The 21,788-nt window shown below is 43.4% G+C and overlaps 1 protein-coding gene across 1 annotated transcript in view; it reads left to right on the top strand.

Moving 5' to 3' along the window:
* The first annotated feature begins 5,034 nt into the window (after positions 1–5,034).
* LOC134934231 (zinc finger protein 850-like) overlaps positions 5,035–21,788 on the top strand; it is a 146,158-nt gene continuing 129,404 nt past the window's right edge. Inside the window, exon 1 of the mRNA XM_063929715.1 lies at positions 5,035–5,202. The gene's annotated coding sequence lies outside the window, so the exon portion shown is untranslated. The remainder of the gene's footprint in view (positions 5,203–21,788) is intronic.

The following is a 21,788-nucleotide window of genomic DNA, read 5'->3' as shown; positions in this document are numbered from 1 at the left end:
GTCGGCCACTAGGGTCGCTTAGCTTACTCACACAGCTACCTCATTGCGCCTCTTTTTTTCTTTGCGTCATGTGCTGTTTGGGGAGTGTTTTTTGGAAGGGCCATCCTGCGTGACACTGCAGTGCCACTCCTAGATGGGCCAGGTGTTTGTGTCGGCCACTAGGGTCGCTTATCTTACTCACACAGCTACCTCATTGCGCCTCTTTTTTTCTTCTTTGCGTCATGTGCTTTTTGGGGAGTGTGTTTTGGAAGGGCCATCCTGCGTGACACTGCAGTGCCACTCCTAGATGGGCCAGGTGTTTGTGTCGGCCACTAGGGTCGCTTAGCTTACTCACACAGCTACCTCATTGCGCCTCTTTTTTTCTTTGCGTCATGTGCTGTTTGGGGAGTGTTTTTTGGAAGGGCCATCCTGCGTGACACTGCAGTGCCACTCCTAGATGGGCCAGGTGTTTGTGTCGGCCACTAGGGTCGCTTAGCTTACTCACACAGCTACCTCATTGCGCCTCTTTTTTTCTTCTTTGCGTCATGTGCTGTTTGGGGAGTGTTTTTTGGAAGGGCCATCCTGCGTGACACTGCAGTGCCACTCCTAGATGGGCCAGGTGTTTGGGTCGGCCACTAGGGTCGCTTAGCTTACTCACACAGCTACCTCATTGCGCCTCTTTTTTTCTTCTTTGCGTCATGTGCTGTTTGGGGAGTGTTTATTGGAAGGGCCATCCTGCGTGACACTGCAGTGCCACTCCTAGATGGGCCAGGTGTTTGTGTCGGCCACTTGGGTCGCTTAGCTTACTCACACAGCTACCTCATTGCGCCTCTTTTTTTCTTCTTTGCGTCATGTGCTGTTTGGGGTGTGTTTTTTGGAAGGGCCATCCTGCGTGACACTGCAGTGCCACTCCTAGATGGGCCAGGTGTTTGTGTCGGCCACTAGGGTCGCTTAGCTTACTCACACAGCTACCTCATAGCGCCTCTTTTTTTCTTTGCGTCATGTGCTGTTTGGGGAGTGTTTTTTGGAAGGGCCATCCTGCCTGACACTGCAGTGCCACTCCTAGATGGGCCAGGTGTTTGTGTCGGCCACTAGGGTCGCTTAGCTTAGTCATCCAACGACCTCGGTGCAAATTTTAGGACTAAAAATAATATTGTGAGGTGTGAGGTATTCAGAATAGACTGAAAATGAGTGGAAATTATGGTTTTTGAGGTTAATAATACTTTGGGATCAAAATGACCCCCAAATTCTATGATTTAAGCTGTTTTTTAGGGTTTTTTGAAAAAAACACCCGAATCCAAAACACACCCGAATCCGACAATAAAAATTCGGTGAGGTTTTGCCAAAACGCGGTCGAACCCAAAACACGGCCGCGGAACCGAACCCAAAACCAAAACACAAAACCCAAAAAATTTCAAGTGCACATCTCTATTAATAATATGTGGGCTAGAAAAGTCCATTTAAAATGACAGCCACTGTTTTTTATGGGAGAAACGGGTTCAGTGTGAAAGGTACCAAAACGGTAATGAAATGGTAATATACCGGTTACAACATGCGATGTGAAGGGGGTTTAACTGCTCAGACCCGTTTTAAGAACTGTTTAAAGAACCGTTTTAAAAGCAGGGTTTGCAATGTGAAAGCAGCATTAATTTGCAAATTAATTGCTAAATAGGGGCGGGCAGACACACTTGTAGCAGTAGTTCACAAGGGCTGAGTAGCTGCAGACTTACTCCTCGGCTGCGTTCAGCTAGCGAACATTTGTTGCGTTACGCATTTTTGCACAAAACACGCCTACTGCCGTTTGCATACTCCCACACTAGCCACCTACTTTCATGCCCATATCGTTAGATTACGAAGCCAAGCCTCCGCACCGCCTCCGTCACACCCTCTTTTCGGTAGAGTAGTACATACTGAAAGTCAGTTAGTATTTTTGAACAAATATCGTTACGCTGCCTTTTGCGCACGCGCAATGCGGAACTCGCGCATGGGCAGTTTGCAAATTTCCGCCGATTGCGATGTGATGCGATGAACTGCTGCAAAGAACTCGGAATGAGGGCCTATATTCCATTGGCTGTCCTTACATACGCATCTGATAGAGAAATGGAAGGACTTGTATATCATTTTATTAGATGGTTTGTCACAGAAATGGAGATTATAATTGTATACGTATATATACACACAAGGGAGATGAAATCGTCTATGCAGTCGAATAAGACTAAGAATATTAGAGTATAAATTACTAGCTACACAAGCTATTCAGAGACTGCAAGTAGATCTGTTCACAGAGAAAGAGACACTGATACTATAATTTAATGTAGAAAATAATCAAGACAGAAATTAGTCTGTATGAAGAAAAACTGCCACGACGAGATGTGCGGCTGGCACTTTTCGTGTTTTGTGTTTTGGTTTTGGTTCTAATTCCATTTTCGTGTTTTGGTTTTGGCTTGGTTTTGCCAAAACCACCCTTTCGTGTTTTGGTTTTGGTTTTGGTTCTGGATGATTTTTGGGAAAAAACATAAAAACAGCTAAAATCACAGAATTTGGGGGTAATTTTGCTCCTACTGTATTATTAACCTCAATAACATTCATTTCCACTCATTTCCAGTCTATTCTGAACACCTCACACCTCACAATATTGTTTTTAGGCCTAAAAGTTGCACCGAGGTGTCTGTATGACTAAGCTAAGCGACACAAGTGTGTGGCACAAACACCTGGCCCATCTAGGAGTGGCACTGCAGTTGCAGACAAGATGGCACTATTCAAAAACTAGTCCCCAAACAGCACATGATGCAAAGAAGAAAAAGCAACGCAATGAGGTAGCTGTATGACTATTCTAAGCGACACAAGTGTGCGGCACAAACACCTGGCCCATCTAGGAGTGGCACTGCAGTTGCAGACAAGATGGCACTATTCAAAAACTAGTCCCCAAACAGCACATGATGCAAAGAAGAAAAAGCGACGCAATGAGGTAGCTGTATGACTATTCTAAGCGACACAAGTGTGCGGCACAAACACTTGGGCCATCTAGGAGTGGCACTGCAGTGGCAGACAGGATGGTAGATTTAAAAAATAGGCACCAAACAGCACATGATGCAAAGAAGAAAAAGAGGTGCAATGAGGTAGCTGGATGGCCAAGCTAAGCGACACAAGTGGCCGACACAAACACCTGGCCCATCTAGGAGTGGCACTGCAGTTACAGACAGAATGGCACTTAAAATAACTAGTCCCCAAACAGCACATGATGCAAAGAAGAAAAAGAGGTGCAAGATAGACTTGTCCTTGGGCCCTCCCACCCGCCCTTATATTGTATAAACAGGACATACACACTTTAACAAACCCATAATTCCAGCTACATTGTCTGCCATACAACTGTGGCTGAAATGACTGGTTTGTTTGGGACCCCACCAAAAAAGAAGCAATCAATCTCTCCTTGCACAAACTGGCTCTACAGATGCAAGATGTCCACCTCATCATCATCCTCCGATTCCTCACCCCTTTCACAGTGTAAATCCTCCTCACTGAGTATTAATTTGTCCCCACTTGCAGGGGTTGTGCAAATGGTGGAAGGAGCCACCTCTTACCGTCCAGTGTTGGGAAGGTCAGGCATCGCAACCTCTGACACACTTGGACGCTCCTTGGGGATTTGTGATACCATCTCAGAGCACACAGTTCTTTTCTGTGCTCTTTCCAGCTTAACTATTTTCATTTTTCTAGCGGGAGGATGAGAACTTCCATAGTCATGTGAAGTTGAACCACTAGCCATGAACATAGGCCAGGGCCTCAGCCGTTCCTTGCCACTCCGTGTGGTAAATGGCATATTGGCAAGTTTACGCTTCTCCTCCGACAATTTTATTTTAGATTTTTGAGTCATTTTTTTACTGATCTTTTGTGTTTTGGATTTTACATGCTCTGTACTATGACATTGGGCATCGGCCTTGGCAGACGACGTTGATGGCATTTCATCGTCTCGGCCATGACTAGTGGCAGCAGATTCAGTGGATCTTGATCTTTCCCTATTTTTTGAACCTCAACATTTTTGTTCTCCATATTTTAATGCGCACAACTAAAAGGCACCTCAGGTATACAATGGAGATGGATGGATAGTATACTTATGGATGACGAGTGACTGACGACACAGAGGTAGCTACAGCCGTGGCCTACCGTACTGCGTCTGCTAGTATAGAGATGATAATTAATGATATAAAAAAATATATATATAACTACTGTAGGTATATATAATATAATGATGGACCTGGTGGACACTGTCAGCAGACTCCTAAACTACTAGTATGAAGAAGATAGAAAAATAACCCCACCACAAGTAGGTAGGTATACAATTATGGACGAGCACTGACGACACAGAGATAGCCACAGCCGTGGACTACCGTACTGCGTCTGCTAGTCTTTATGGGCCACAACTTGCGCAACCCAGGTTTTTTCAGAGTACCCGGGTCACTTATTCAGCGCGGTTATCACCAAATATTGTATTGTGTATTGCATGCAATTGTTTTGTATAGGAGAGTGGGGTAACTAGGACATGGTTGTATGCATAAACCTAGTTATTACTTATTAGTATATGAATAAGGTGTGTAAAATAATATTACAAATATAATACCAACTGTTGTTGCTGGATGTTGATTGGAAGAGCTGGAAAGAAGAACGGGTATATGGGTAATATATGATTTATATATATATATATATATATATATATATATATATATATATATATATATGTACATATAGCAGTCAGGCATCCCAGGCAGCCTGTTATTAGAGCAATAGCTTGGGTGGAGGCACATTATTAGAATTAGTAACCTTGTCAGACATATGGGAGGGTTACACTGTCGACCTAGTGACTATCTACCTATAGTGGTAGACCCAAACATTGTCGACCTAGACACTGTGGATCCTATGATCCACACCCTTGCATTTTCCTGCTTTACTATGGGGCTGTCACCACTTCAGGAGCTGAAGGAGTTAATACAATCAGGAAGTGAGAAAGAGGCTCTGTGTGAGCTCAGAGTGGAGGACATGGATTAGGGGAAGGAGGGGGGAGGAGAAGCTTCCTGTGTGTGTGGAGAGAGGAGCAGGAGTGAGGACGCTGGTGCTGGGCTTGTTTTTCACACATTAGCTGCTTGTTTTTTATTTTAGAGTTGGCAACATTGGACACAACACATTTCAGTGGAGGCGGCGGGAGAGGAGGTGACGGTGACCGGCAGTGAGGTGAGCGATGTGCCTGGTGTATGAGAGACATCAGCGGGCACCATATATGGTATGTGTGACCAGCTCCCCACACTTGGGACCTAGGCCCTAATTCAGACCTGATCGCAAAAACAAAATCTATCTCTAATGGGAAAAACCATGTGCACTGTAGGTGGGGCAGATGTAACATGTGCAGAGTGTTAGATTTGGATGGGTTATACTGTTTCTGTGCAGGGTAAATACTGGCTGCTTTATTTTTACACTGCAATTTAGAATTCAGTTTGAACACACCCCACCCAAATCTAACTCTCTCTGCACATGTTACATCTGCCCGACCAGCACTGCAGATGATTTTGCCCATTACAGAAATATTTTGCTGTTGCAATCAGGTCTGAATTTAACCCCTTATGCAGTAAGGATTGCAATTTCTGATAAAAAGCAGTTTCTGCGATCAAATAGTTGCCGAGCAGCAATTGAGAAATAACGCCCATTGCAGAAACTGTGACCGCATCGCAATATGCAGCTGATCGCAGAACCATGCGCAATTACCGGAACATGGAAGATTTTCCTATCTGCGCCAGGTAAGGTCGGCTACAATTCTTGTGACACAAGAGGCTGGAAGTGGTCATCGCTGAATTCAGGTGCCCTCCTTAAAAACACCTGGGCATGCCACAAGGCTGAAGTTAGCTTCTTATTCGGGCAGCTTCTTATTCACTTCTTATTCAAGCTCCAGCTTCTTATTCACTTCTTATTCGAACTCCAGCTTCTTATTCAGATCATTCAGTTTTGCAAGGGTTAATGAGTCTTCTGTCACAAATTTGACACCCGAACTCCACAGAGGGTGGTCACTTACATATGACCCACTTGTATTTTGCTTGGCCCAATGCTGTTTTGGGCATGAAATACACTGGCAAAGTGGGCACAAACACCATATTTTGCCATTTTGAATAAGTAGCTGTAGTTTTGCAAGGGTTAACTAGTCTTGGGACACAAATTTGACCCCGGAAATCAAGAGGATGGTCACTTACATATGACCCACTTGTATTCTGCTTGGCCCAACCACCATATTATAATTTACTATTTTGAATATGTAGCTGTAGTTTTGCAAGGGTTAACTAGTCTTGGGCAACATATTTGATACCAGAAATCAAGGGTTAGATTAGCTCCTTATCACACAGGGGAGTCATAGAGAGCCTATGTTGAGTTAAAGTTGTCTGAAGTCAGCTCTTATCTTTGCTTGAAGGAAGCTATACTCAGCAGGATTGGGGTGACTGGTCCCAGCAAAGCCCAAGAATATTATGAGTTGAAGCTGAACCCATCTGAGCCTCCAGTTGTCAAACTGGCATGATTGGCCAAACTGAGTAAAACCTGGTTACAGATAAAAAAAAATCTTCGTAGTGTAAGTGATGGCTCTAGACCAGGCTATACGGGTATTAGACCGTGGTGTAAAACACTGGACCTTTGCAGGCTGACCCCAGACAATTGAGGAGCTAGCAGTGGTGATTGAGAGGTACCTGACCCTGGGAAATTTTAATAAAGCCAAGCAAGGGTTACAGCCAGTACCTAAGCCCAATACCCAGATCCCCATTGTTAAACCAAACAGCCCGTCTCCAGTCATATGTTTTGAGTGCAGAGAGCCCAGTCATGCACAGCGGTACTTCCTAAAGCAGGGTGAGCTAGTGGATTGCAGCTCAGGGAAAACAGCACAACCTGTATTCAGTATGGTGCCTGGAATTATTTCCCCAGCTGAAACTACCGTTTCATCTGATGGTACAGATTGAAGGCTGGGATATCTGGGCTTTGGTTGATACTGGTAGTGAATTGTCTTTCATCTCTGCTAACATGGTTCTTCCCGGGTCTGGCCAGGTTGTGCTTCTGGTAAAGATGCTATGTATACTTGGTGACATAGAAGAATGCCCATGAGTGCACCTGCCGGTGGTGATTAAAGGAAGACCAGTAAAAATGGTAGTCACAGTAGCTTCCAAACCTCCTTATCCACTAATCCTGGGCCAGGACTTCCCACTGTTGCAGGAGTTTGTTACATGGCATGACATTGGCAGACAGACAAAGGTTAAGCTGTCGCAGGGGCCAAGATCTACTGGAAGCCAAGGTTGTATGACTGTAAAGCCCTCTCTTGCCAGTGAGATTGAGACACATTAGTCCCCCATTTGCGAAAGAGTGTCTTTGCAGGACTTTAGGCGAGATCAACATAACGATGGCAACTTGTCTAATACTTTTTAAAATTTGGTAGTGGTAAATGGTAAGGTAAACTCTGCTTTACCACCTGAAGGTGTACCTTACTTTATGTGAAAAACAATTTGTTTTACCTTGTAACTTATTTGCAAGGTAAAAGGGTAGACCAGTTGCTGATTCCCCGAAAACACGAGCAGCTGGTATTGAGTGCAGCTCACATGCATTTATGGGGGTGGCCATTTAGGGGAGAGGAAAACTCTCAAGCGTATCCAGCTATGGTTCTCCTGGCCAGGCATTCATGCTGCAGTAAAAGAATATTGTCAGGAATGCTCAGTGTACCAAAAGAATGCACCCCAGACAGAATTTAGGGCGACCTTGGTTTTCCTGACTATAATTTCCATGCCTATTGAGCCAATTTTTATAGCTCTGATGGGGCCAGTAGAAAAATCGGATCATGGGCATCAGTATATATTGGTGACTGTGGACTACTCCACCGGGTACCCGGAGGTCATACCACTATGTAACATGAAATCTAGCACTATTGTCCAGGAGTTCTTGATGCTGTCTGCCCGTCTAGGAATACAAATAGAGGTCCTGACCGACTAAGGTACCCCTTTTGTGTCTAAATTAATGAAATACCTGTGTCGCCTGTTAAAGGTGGATAGAATTACCATTTTGGTATACCACCCACAGACAGACGGCTTGGTTGAATGCTTTAAAAGAACCCTTATGCAGATGATGAAAAGGGCAGTGTCACAGGAGAAGCGAGATTAGGACCTACTCTTACCTTAGCTAATGTAGGTAGTTTGAGAGGTACCCCAAGCCTCTTTTATTATTATTATTATTATTATTATTATTATTATTATTATCCTTTATTTATATAGAGACTGTATGGGGTTTAGACCCTTCAAACTCCTCTATGGTAGACAACGCAGAGGGATACTAGATCTATTAAAAGATGGGTGGGAGCAGCAATTGTCCCAAGGGGATGCGGTCAAGATCCTGCTGGACGGAATCCCGGCAATCGAAATACCGACGCCAGAACCCCGACCGGCACAATCCCGACATATTCTGCCTCCGTGGGTGTCCACGCCACCCATAGAGGGAGAATATAAAAGCGTGCTGAGCATAGCAAAGCACCGTGCCTGCAGCGTGGCGAGCGAAGCGAGCCCGCAAGGGGCTGCGTTCTGCTCGCCACCCCTGTCGGGATTGTGGGGTCGAAATTCTGGCGTCTGTATTTCGACCACCGGGATCCCATCCTGCGGGATTTAGTACTGATCCCGTCCCAAGAGCCTAACATCGTTCAGTTTGTGTCCCAATTGTATGGCTGTCTAAGGCAAATTGTGCCACTTCTGACCAAGCATATGGTAAGAGCTCAACAGGATCAAAAACGCAGTCATGGCGTTACTGCTGTCAACCGGACTCTCAATAGGGGCAACAAGGTACTGATACTTGTGTCTAGGGACGGCAGGAAGGTAGAAGGAAAGAGGTAAAAGTCTACCATGTGAATTTGTTGAAGCCTTGGAAAGTGCCAGTCATCCCTCTTTAGTGGCCATGAAAACCCCAGAATGTCAGGTGCCTACTGAAGTAACTTTGAGTCCTAGCCAGAAATAAGAAGTGGTAAACTTAGTAGCACAGTACCAGGTTGTGTTCTCTGCCCTCCTGGAGAAAACTCAAATCATACAGCATGTCAATGTTACTCCACTCAGGGGGGTGATAAAACAAAGGCAATATTGTATATCTGAGGCCCAACAGGCAGCAGTAAAATGGGAACTGGAAGTGATGCAGCGCTTGGGGTCATAGAGTAGTCAAACAGCGAATGGAATAATCCCATTTTTTTTAGAGTCCAAGCCTTTTGGAGCTTTTGAGATTCTCTAATGACTTCAGAAAGTTAAATAAAGTTCCTCGGTTTGATTCCTATCCTATGCCCCGGGTTGATGAACTAGTACAAAACTTAGCAATAAGCCAGTATCTAACTACGCTAGATTTACTGAAGGGGTACTGACAAATTCCTCTTATGGAAGCTGCCAAAGCAACAACAGCCTTCTCTACCACAGTGGGTTTGTTCCAGTCGCACCTTCCAAAGGTGGATGCAGTGTTACAGTCTCTACAGGCACAAGGGTTCACAGCTAACCTGGAGAAGTGTGCCATCATAACTGTGGAGGCAAAGTATCTGGGGTATATTGTATGCCAAGGGTAAGTTAAACCTCAACCCAGCAAGGTGGAAGCAGTCTTCACATGGCCTAAGCTAAAATGTATGTCGCAACTCAGGATATTCTTTGGTCTGGTGGGCTATTATCGTAGGTTCAGGGGTGGAACTTGCAGCGGTGCAACCAGTGCACTGCACCAAGGCCCCTCCATGATGAAGGAGCCCACTGTTGGAGGTACTACAATGAGTCCGACTGACTCATTACATGCCATCTGCCAGCGCGCTGCAAGCCGCCGGTTCCCCTTAACAGAATGACGCTGAGCTGGTGTGCAGAGCTGCAGTCTGGCCAGAGGGGGAGGAGGATGCAGTGGAGGAGTCTGGAGAAGGAGAAGGGGCCATCTTCCCCTCTCATTCACGGGCAGCCCAGCTATTTCTTTTTGGAGCCGGAGCATCACGTGACCATGCGTCTAAACTCTAGAGTATCTGAGGTAGTGCAGCAGCATTCCTTGTAAGGCAGTCAGGCAGCTGTGTGTTTATTTATTTTATTATACATTTTTCTAATTGTACATTTCATCCTGCAAACTCAGAATCGCGGACCTCGAAGAGGCGGAGCCTACATTGATGGGGCGGAGATTGGGAGGTGGTGGGCGGGGTTGTTACAGTAATCTGGGCTCTCTGCAAACAGTAATGGTGACTGTGCAGTGACATATAACATACAGCACAGCATAGAGTGACCCCGCTAAGGCAGCCAGGCACAGGGTCATGTGTTGTCACCCAGGGTGCATGTGCTGCTGCTGGCTGATGCATAGTGTGGATATCTGTCTCCATGGGCCTTGTGTATCCTTGTACAAAGGAATTGTCCCATCTTTATACAGTGAGAAGTCTCCTGAGTTTTTGTGGGAGTTGGATACAATTGGCCGACAGTTATCATATTGACATTCATTATGTCGACATGAAGAACTGTCAACAAACAGTCCCTTGTGATCTAGCAGTTTCGTACTTTATACCGGTGACAGCAGTGCCTTTTTCTGGATCACATTGCATTGGCGATGTCTCAGCAGTGTTCTGGTGAGTATTTTCCCCATTATCCCTAATCCCTAAACCTTTCCCTAGTAGCTAACCTTAACCTTTTCCCCTCCCCACAGCCTAATCCTAGCCACCACCCCAGTGCCCCCCCCCCCTCCCCAGCAGCCTAACCCTAAAACTTTACCGTAGTGCCTACTATATTGGCGTTACATGTAAAAGGAGCTTTACTGTGTGGCGTAATGTGTATAAGGACCATTACTGTGTGTTGTAACGTGTATAAGGAGCTCTACTGTGTTGCGTAACATGTATAAGGAGCAGTACTGGGTGGAGTAACGTGTATCAGGAGCACTACTGTGTGGTATAACGTATATTAAGAATACTACTGTGTGGCGTAACATGTATAAGAGGCACTACTGTGTGTTGTAATGTGTATAAGGAGAACTACTGTGTGGCGTAACGTGTGGAAGGAGCTCTACTATGTGGCGTAATGCGTATAAGTAGCAGTACTGTGTGGCATAACGTGTTTCAGGAGCACTACTGTGTAGCGTAACGTATATAAGGAGTACTACTGTTCAGTGTAATGTAATGTAAATCAGTGTAATTTAATCGGTGTAATGTAATAAGGTTGCATTACTGTGTGGCATCATTTGAATTGGTGGTACTATTGTGTGCCCACACCCCTTCTCAATGAGCCCATGCCCTATTTTTTGACACACATGTTTTGGATCTTGGGGGGGCTGGGGCAACGCATTTTGTTGCAGCTGGTCCCACCATGGTCTTGTTCCGCCACTGCGTAGGTTCAAACGCAAATTTGCCACAGGGCAGCATCATTCACTGAATGTCTGAGGAAACAGTCCCCAGACAAGATCTAATCACAGATGTGCTAAATGTAGCCCATCTACAATCATGTACTGACATGCGGGTGGTCGCCCAGCACAGGGCTAGTCCGCCCCGCATGACTGGCCCTAGCCCCCCCCCCACCTCGCACAGGTACAAAACCATTGCACGGTGTCGATGATTTTGTAATCCCCGCCAGCAAAGCTCCTGCACGCTGGCAGTCCGCTACTCACCACATCCTGGGTTGCAGAGGCTGTGTGTAACACCATGCAGCTGCCTCGGGCCACCCCCCAACGGTCCACACAGGCCTATGTTGTCTGGACCGTGGTTCTAAAGCCGGTGGCATGCCCCTTCCCACCACGTGACCGCCTCTGCCTGTCAATCAGGCAGATGCGATGGAAGCCCTGCCACTGCAGTGATGCAGTCTGAATTTCCCCCTAGGCCCGCAGAGACTACATTGCAGAATTTAAGAAAATCTTTATGCGCAGAGCCTGTTTTGCAGGCTCCTGATTTCAGGGGTCAAATTTGTGGCCCAAGACTGGTTAACCCTTGTAAAACTACAGCTACTTATTCAATATGGCAAAATATACTGTGTGTGCCCACTTTGCCAGTGTATTTCATGCCCAAAACAGCATTGGGCCCAAACAAAATACAAGTGGGTGATATGTCCGTGAACACCCTCTGTTGATTTCAGGTGTCAAATTTGTGGCCCAAGACTAGTTAACCCTTGCAAAACAAATTTTTTTGAATAAGAAGCTGGAGCTCGAATAAGAAGCTAACTTCAGCATCGTGGGCACGCCTGCGTTTTCTCACACACACCCAGAAAATGGCAGGTTTCCACCCAGAAATGCCGGCTTCCTGTCAGTCAAACAGCGTCTGCATGTGATCATGATATGTACGCATTTACTGTCACTATTATTACTCGCACGTGCGCAATGCAAACACTGCTCATGTGCAGCCGCTCCATAATAAGCCGGATTGTGATTTGATAATTTTGCAATCCTTATTGAATAAGGTCCTTGGATGGAAGGTGGGCGAGCGGGGGATGGGGGATGGGGATGACCCTGCTGTGTAATACACAGCGCTCATTATATTTATACATGTAGCATCATATACTAGCATATATATTGTGTATATTATATATACAGATGTAGCCATGATCATCGTTGTGTATCGCGGCAGTGATGTTGTGACAAGTGTGCCCACTGCGTACGCATGTACACACCATGTTACCCTATGGAGCTAACACCCGCTGCAATCAGTATCACAGCGGCGCGGTCACACTATGCAGCAATGCGTGCGCATGTGTGAATGCATCACGGTATAGATGAGTGTGGCTACATCTGTAGTATAGGTGTATATAGGGAGAGAAAGCTATATCTGTATCCTATCATGTGTATAACCTAGGACAGTATCCCTGCTGTATAATAACACTGCACATTATACATATACAGTATATATAGAGAGAGATGTTATTGGTATATAGTCCCTAGTGTATCATGTGTATAACCTAGGGCAGAGTCCCTGCTGTATAATAACACTGCACATTATACATATACAGTATATATAGAGAGATGTTATTGGTGTATAGTCCCTAGTGTATCATGTGTATAACCTAGGACAGTGTCCCTGCTGTATAATAACACTGCACATTATACACATACAGTATATATAGAGATAGATGTTATTGGTATATAGTCCCTAGTGTATCATGTGTATAACCTAGTACATAGTCCCTCCTGTATAATAACACTGCACATTATACATATACAGTATATATAGATAGAGAGAGATTATTGGTATGTAGTCCCTAGTGTATCATGTGTATAACCTAGGACAGTCCCTGCTGTATAATAACACCGCACATTATACATATACAGTATATATAGAGATAGATGTTATTGGTATATAGTCCCTAGTGTATCATGTGTATAACCTAGGGCAGAGTCCCTGCTGTATAATAACACCGCACATTATACATATACAGTATATATATATATAGATAGATGTTATTGGTATATAGTCCCTAGTGTATCATGTGTATAACCTAGGACAGAGTCCCTGCTGTATAATAACACTGCACATTATACATATACAGTATATATAGAGATAGATGTTATTGGTATATAGTCCCTTGCGTATCATGTGTAAAACCTAGGGCAGAGTCCCTGCTGTATAATAACACTGCACATTATACATATACAGTATATATAGAGATTAGAGATGTGCACCCATAATTTTTAGGGATTTGTGTTTTGGTTTTGGATTCGGTTCCGCGTCCGTGTTTTGGATTCGGACGCGTTTTCGCAAAACCTCCCTGAAAAGGTATTGTCTGATTCGGGTGTGTTTTGGATTCGGGTATTTAAAAAAAAAAAACAGCTTAAATCATTGAATTTGGGGGTCATTTTGATCCTATAGTATTATTAACCTCAATAACTATAATTTCCACTCATTTCCAGTCTATTCTGAACACCTCACAATATTATTTTTAGTCCTTAAATTTGCACCGAGGTCGCTGGATGACTAAGCTAAGCGACCCAAGTGGCCAGCACAAACACCTGGCCCATCTAGGAGTGGCACTGCAGTGTCAGACAGGATGGCACTTAAACAAATAGTCCCCAAACAGCACATGATGCAAAGAAAAGAGAGAAAGAGGTGCACTGTGGTCGCTGGATGGCTAAGCAACACAAACGCCTCAATATCACAGGAATTATTCGTTCTAATCAATGCTATTATTGGTCTAAATCACTGGAAAAAAATTACAAAATCACTGGAATTATTTGGCAAGATCACTGTGTAATTAATAATTATAAATCACTGATATTAATTGGTAAAATCTCGCTATCGCCTGCCTAGTGAAGTGGAATCTAGATGGTATTTTGTACTGGGGACACAATAACTTCATCAATTGTCTAAATCCCACTGCACTAATGGCAGAAAACGGGCGCACGTCTAACAGCGCACTGATTATACTGATCACTGATGATACTACGGAGAATTGACACTGAGCAGTGAGAACAGCACTGGACTATTGTACTGTAGTATACTGGTCACTACAATGCAGCACTGACTCTGAGCACAGATATTAAGCACTAGAAGTGACACAGAGCTACAAGATACAGCAATGTCCTACTGTACTACTATATACTGGTGTTCACCACAATGCTGCACTGTACTACTATATACTGGTCACAACAATGCAGCAGATATTAAGCACTGATTTGAGTCTGACACGGAACTGCAAGATACAGCAATGGCCTACTGTACTGTACTACTTTAATATACTGGTGGTCACCACAATGCAGCACACTGAGCACAGATATTACCAGGTGTATCTCACACATCGCTCAGTACAGATTACAGGATGTATTATACCAGGTGTATAAGACATGTCGCACAGTACAGTATACAGGGTGTATAATTAATTACCAGGTGTATCACACACATCGCACAGTACAGTATATAGGGTGTATAATCCCCAGGTGTATCTCGCACATCGCACAGTACAGTATATAGGGTGTATAATCACCAGGTGCATCTCACACATCGCTCAGTACAGATTATAGGATGTATAAAATCACCAGGTGTATAACACTTGTCGCACAGTACAGTATACATACTGGTCACAACAATACAGCAGATATTGAGCACTGATCAGGATACTATAAGTGACACAGAGCTTCAAGATACAGCAATGGCCTACTGTACTGTACTATATGTATACTGCTGGTCACCAAAATGCTGCATTGTGCTGCTATATACTGCTCACAACAATGCAGCACAGATATGGATAGTATACTTGACACAGCTGCAAGATACAGCAATGGCCTACTGTACTGTACTAATGTATATGTATACTGTTGGTCACCAAAATGCTGCACTGTCCTACTATATACTGCTCACAATAATGCAGCACAGATATGGATAGTATACTTGACAAAGAGCTGCAAGATACAGCAATGGCCTACTGTACTGTACAACTATAATTATGTACTATTTGCAGCACACGGAGCACAGATATGGAGCTTTTTCAGGAAGAGAACATAGATATTTGCAGCACACTGAGCACAGATATTTGCAGAACACTGAGCAGATACGGAGCTTTTCAGGGAGAGAACGCAGCCACGTCCTCTCCGTTCAATCTCCAATGCACGAGTGAAAATGGCGACGCGTGGCTCTTTACATAGAATAAGAATCTCGCGAGAATCCGACAGTGTGATGTTGACGTTCGGGTTAACCGAGTAAGGCGGGAAGATCCGAGGCTGCCTCGGACCCGTGTAAAATAGGTGAAGTTTGGGGGGGTTCGGATCTAAACGAATCGAACCTGCTCATCTCTAATAGGGATAGATGTTATTGGTATATAGCCCCCAGTGTATCATGTGTATAGCCTAGGACATAGTCCCTGCTGTATAATAACACTGCAATTATACATATACAGTATATATAGATATAGATGTTATTGGTATGTAGTCCCTAGTGTATCATGTGTATAACCTAGGACAGAGTCCCTGCTGTATAATAACACTGCACATTATACATATACAGTATATATAGAGATAGATGTTATTGGTATATAGTCCCTAGTGTATCATGTATATAACCTAGGACAGAGTCCCTGCTGTATAATAACACTGCACATTATACATATACAGTATATATATATATAGATAGATGTTATTGGTATATAGTCCCTAGTGTATCATGTGTATAACCTAGGACAGTGTCACTGCTGTATAATAACACTGCACATTATACATATACAGTGTATGTGTGTATAGATAGATAGAGAGATATATATATATATATATATATATATATCTCTCTAATACCATTGCACATTATACATATACAGTGTGTATGTATGTGTGTGTATATGTGTAATATATATATATATATATAGATAGATAGATAGATAGATATTATTGGTATATAGTCCCTAGCGTATTATGTATATAACCTAGGACAGCGTCCCTGCTGTATAATAACACTGCACATTATACATATACATTATATATAGAGATAGATGTTATTGGTATATAGTCCCTAGTGTATCATGTATATAACCTAGGACAGCGTCCCTGCTGTATAATAACACTGCATGTAATACATATACAGTATATACACAGATGTTATTGGTATTAGTCCCTAGCACAGGCCTGGCCAACCTGTGGCTCTCCAGATGTTGTGAAACTACACATCCCAGCATGCCCTTGTACTGTTCTAGCATTCCTTAATAGCAAAACTGTGGCAAAGCATGATGGTACTTGTAGTGTTACAACAGCTGGAGAGCCACAGGTTGGCCAGGCCTGCCCTAGCATATCATGTGTATAACCTAGAGCAATGTCCCTTCTGTATAATAACACTGCACACATTATACATATACAGTGTATATATAGAGATTATTATTATTATTATCATCATCCTCTATATGGCGCTAGTAGGGTTCTGCAGCACCCAATTACAGAGCACATATGCACTCTGATCAATACAGGAAAACAGTGACTTACAATTGAATACAATACAGATTATGTGCACTGCAAAGGGGGAGTGGGGGGAAGGGGCAGATATAACATGTGCAGAGAGAGTTAGATTTGGGTGGGTTATTGTGTTTCTGTGCAGGGTAAATACTGGCTGCTTTACTTTTACACTGCAATTTAGATTTCAGTTTGAATACACCCCACCCAAATATAACTCTCTCTGCACATGTTACATCTCCCCCCCCCCCCCCCTGCAGTGCACATGGTTTTGTGCCGCCGTTTATAGATTCCCCAAATAACATAATAAAACCTGCTTAAATCTGCTTATAACAATAAATCAACTATTCATTACCTACAACTTTGCAATCATGGTATTAATTTGTGGTAATCAGCAGGTGCAATACACCTTGCTGGTAAGTGTAGTTCCACAATTCATTACCTGTAGGTTAGAGAACAATGAGATTTTGAAGTTACTGCATTGTCCTTTGCATATGATCATAAAATGATCCAGGATAAGTCACAGACGACATCCTTAGAAACATTCATCCACTGAACTTTCATCCCAATCTCTTCAGCCAAGGCTTATTCAGATAGATGTTATTGGTATATAGGGGGTCATTCAGACCCAATCGCTGCATTTTTTTGCAACTGTGCGATCGGGTCTGTACTGCGCAGGCGTGTGACCCGCAATGCGCAGGCGTGTGACCCGCAATGCGCAGGCGTGTGACACGCAATGCGCAGGCGTGTCAGCCCCTGGCGACGAAACAAACGAAGAAAGCGATCGCAATAAGATTGACAGGAAAAAGGCGTTTGTGGGCGGCAACTCACCATTTTCTGGGAGTGTCTGGAAAAACGCAGGCGTGCCCGGCCATTTCCAGGGGGGGCTCCAGACGTCCGTAACATCCCGGATCGTCGCAGCGGCTGAGTAAGTTCTGGGCTGTACAGAAACGTTTGTGCAGCTCTCTGCACAGCTGATTGCACCACTGCACAGCGTTTACCCCCTCCCTTGTAGGCGGCGATTACCTGGTCGCAGCAGTGACGAAAATAGCCTAGTGTATCATGTGTATAACCAAGAGTAACGTCCCTTCTGTATAATACTGCACATTATACATATACAGTATATATAGAGAGAGATGTTATTGGTATAGAGTCCCTAGTGTATCATGTGTATAACCTAGGAGAGCATCCCTGCTGTATAATAACACTGCACATTATACATATACAGTATATATAGAGATAGATGTTATTGGTATATAGTCCCTAGTGTATCATGTGTATAACCAAGAGTAACGTCCCCTCTGTATAATACTGCACATTATACATATACAGTATATATAGAGATAGATGTTATTGGTATATAGGCCCTCATTCTGAGTTGATCGCAGCAGCAAGAAAGTTAGCAATTGGGCAAAACCATGTGCACTGCAGGGGAAGCAGATATATCATGTGCAGAGAGAGTTAGATTTGGGGGGGTTATTTTGTTTCTGTGCAGGGTAAATACTGGCTGCTTTATTTTTACACTGCAAATTAGATTGCAGATTGAACACACCCCACCCAAATCTAACTCTCTCTACACATGTTATATCTACCCCTCCTGCAGTGCACATGGTTTTGCCCAATTGCTAACTTTCTTGCTGCTGCGATCAACTCAGAATGAGGGCCATAGTCCCCAGTGTATCATGTGTATAACCTAGGACAGTGTCCCTGCTGTTTAATAACACTGCACATTATACATATACACTATATATAGAGATAGATGTTATTGGTATATAGTCCCCAGTGTATCATGTGTATAACCTAGGCCAGTATTCCTGCTGTATAATAACACTGCACATTATACATATACAGTATATATAGAGATAGATGTTATTGGTATATAGTCCCTAGTGTATCATGTGTATAACCTAGGACAGAGTCCCTGCTATATAATAACACTGCACATTATACATATACAGTATATATAGAGCAGACTTGCCTACCCTCCCGCATTTAGCGGGAGGCTCCCGTATTTCCCCTGAGTCCCCCGCTGCCCCGCACACTGAACGGCAGCTCCCGGATTCCCAATGACTGCCCCCACTCCCCCTTCCAAGAATACGGACTGCACATCACATGCGCAAATTTGGAATTAACGGGGACGGAGCCTGCAGCGGAGGCTGGTGGGACTGTGGGATCGAATGCTGCATGTGTCTCGGCCCCCGGCAGTCACTCACCAGTCACCTCAGCATGCATTACTACAGGCCACCAGCAGCCGACACCTGTCAGACCCCTGTAGTTTGGAGGAATCTGTGCAAGCTCCTCCAGTCCAGTGCAGTGCGAGTCACCAGTCCTTGGCATCTACTCTGAGCTGCCAGCACTACAGGGACACGCAGCACAACCACAGCGGACCACGGAAGACCCGCAAATCACGGCATTTTGGGGGCGGAGCCTAATAGAGGGGTGCCTTGTCCTGGACCCCTGGTAATCCTCTGCCTGGTGAGTGGGGAGGGGAGGTGTGTGTATGTTTGTATGTATGTATGTATGCTGTATATGTATGTGTATGCATGCATGTACTATATATATATATATATATATATATATATATATATATATATATATATATACACTATATATATATATATATATATATATATATATATACTATGTACTATATATCTACAGTATGTTGTCCTTGAAACTTTTATTGATACTTTTTTAATCACTAATTGTTTTATTTACTTTTATCATTTTTAAGGAGTTGATTATGTAAAGGGGGCTACACACTAGGCTATTTCAGCCTAAAAAAATAAACGATAACGACATAAATGTCGTTATTGTTTATTTTTAGGCTGAAATTGTCCAGTGTGTATGGAGGTGATATTGGTGACAGATGAACGAGGCGCGCTCCCGCACGCCGTTCAGCGATCACCAATATTGAGCTGACATATAGCTCAACTCGCCAATGTCGGGCTGGGCTGCATGTCAGCAATGCCGGCGGTGACGTTACTGACCGTCATCATTGAACGATAATGCTCAGTGTGTACGTGCTATATCGTTAAACGCTGTATCGTTCATCAATATAGTCGTCCATCGCAAGGCAATTCCGGATCGCCTTGCTAGTGTGTACCCTGCTTTGTTCTCCTGGTTTCTTCTAATGTGGCAGAATCTAATTATTATTTTTTTTACAAAAAATGCCACTTTACAGTAAATAGCACTGGTAGGAATATGCTGGCTTGGGTTGGGTACGGGATCCAGCCAGGGTGCAAACGATCAAAATACCATCAGCGGCATCCCTGGTGTTTTGGTAAATTCAGTAACCCTGACCCTTAATCCTAACCCACCCTTCCCGTTGCCTAATCCTAACCCTTCCGCTAGTGCCGATCCCTAACCCTCCCCTCCTGCAACCTAACACTAACCTCCCCTCCTGCAGCCTAACCCTCCACATCCCGCAGCCTAACCCTCCCCCTAGTGCCTAACCCTCCCCTCCCACAGTATAATACTAACCGGCACTGGATGTCTGCCTTCATTGGGGTAGAAAATGTAATTGCCAGTAGGGTAGACCAGGGAAATTACTGAGCCCTTTCATCTAATATGTATTTCTCCATAAATTTCCTATAATGATACACAAATTGCCAATCAGTGCTGATAACCTTTAATCTCTCTGTGTACAGAACTATGTTTCACATGGCGCTGCAGGGCACGCCCTGTCGGTGGAGCGAGCACACCCATTGGTAAGGAAATACACACCCCTTTAGTGGAGCACAAAATGCCCTTTCATTCATTGCACCGCACAATCTCCCTGAAATTATTTTTAAAAAGTAGGCAAGTATGATATAGAGATAGATGTTATTGGTATATAGTCCCTAGTGTATCATGTGTATAACCTAGGACAGCGTCCCTGCTATATAATAACACTGCACATTATACATATACAGTATATATAGAGATAGATATTATTGTTATATAGTCCCTAGTGTATCATGTATATAACCTAGGACAGCGTCCCTGCTGTATAATAACACTGCACATTATACATATACAGTATATATAGAGATAGATGTTATTGGTATATAGTCACTAGTGTATCATGTGTATAACCTAGGACAGCGTCCCTGCTGTATAATAACACTGCACATTATACATATACAGTATATATAGAGATAGATATTATTGGTATATAGTCCCTAGTGTATCATGTGTATAACCTAGGACAGAGTCCCTGCTCTATAATAACACTGCACATTATACATATACAGTATATATATAGATAGATGTTATTGGTATATAGTCCCTAGTGTATCATGTATATAACCTAGGACAGAGTCCCTGCTGTATAATAACACTGCACATTATACATATACAGTATATATATATATATAGATAGATGTTATTGGTATATAGTCCCTAGTGTATCATGTGTATAACCTAGGACAGCGTCCCTGCTATATAATAACACTGCACATTATACATATACAGTATATATAGAGATAGATGTTATTGGTATATAGTCCCTAGTGTATCATGTGTATAACCTAGGACAGAGTCCCTGCTATATAATAACACTGCACATTATACATATACAGTATATATAGAGATAGATGTTATTGGTATATAGTCCCTAGTGTATCATGTGTATAACCTAGGACAGCGTCCCTGCTATATAATAACACTGCACATTATACATATACAGTATATATAGAGATAGATATTATTGTTATATAGTCCCTAGTGTATCATGTATATAACCTAGGACAGAGTCCCTGCTGTATAATAACACTGCACATTATACATATACAGTATATATAGAGAGAGATGTTATTGGTATATAGTCCCCAGCGTATCATGTGTATAACCTAGGACAATATCCCTGCTGTATAATAACACTGCACATTATACATGTACAGTATATATAGAGAGATAGATGTTATTGGTATATAGTCCCTAGTGTA

The sequence above is a fragment of the Pseudophryne corroboree genome, chromosome 6 (genome assembly GCF_028390025.1).
Source record: "Pseudophryne corroboree isolate aPseCor3 chromosome 6, aPseCor3.hap2, whole genome shotgun sequence".
NCBI lineage: Eukaryota > Metazoa > Chordata > Amphibia > Anura > Myobatrachidae > Pseudophryne > Pseudophryne corroboree.
Note: the sequence above shows the minus strand (reverse complement) of the source record. Positions and strands in the feature narration are given on the sequence as shown.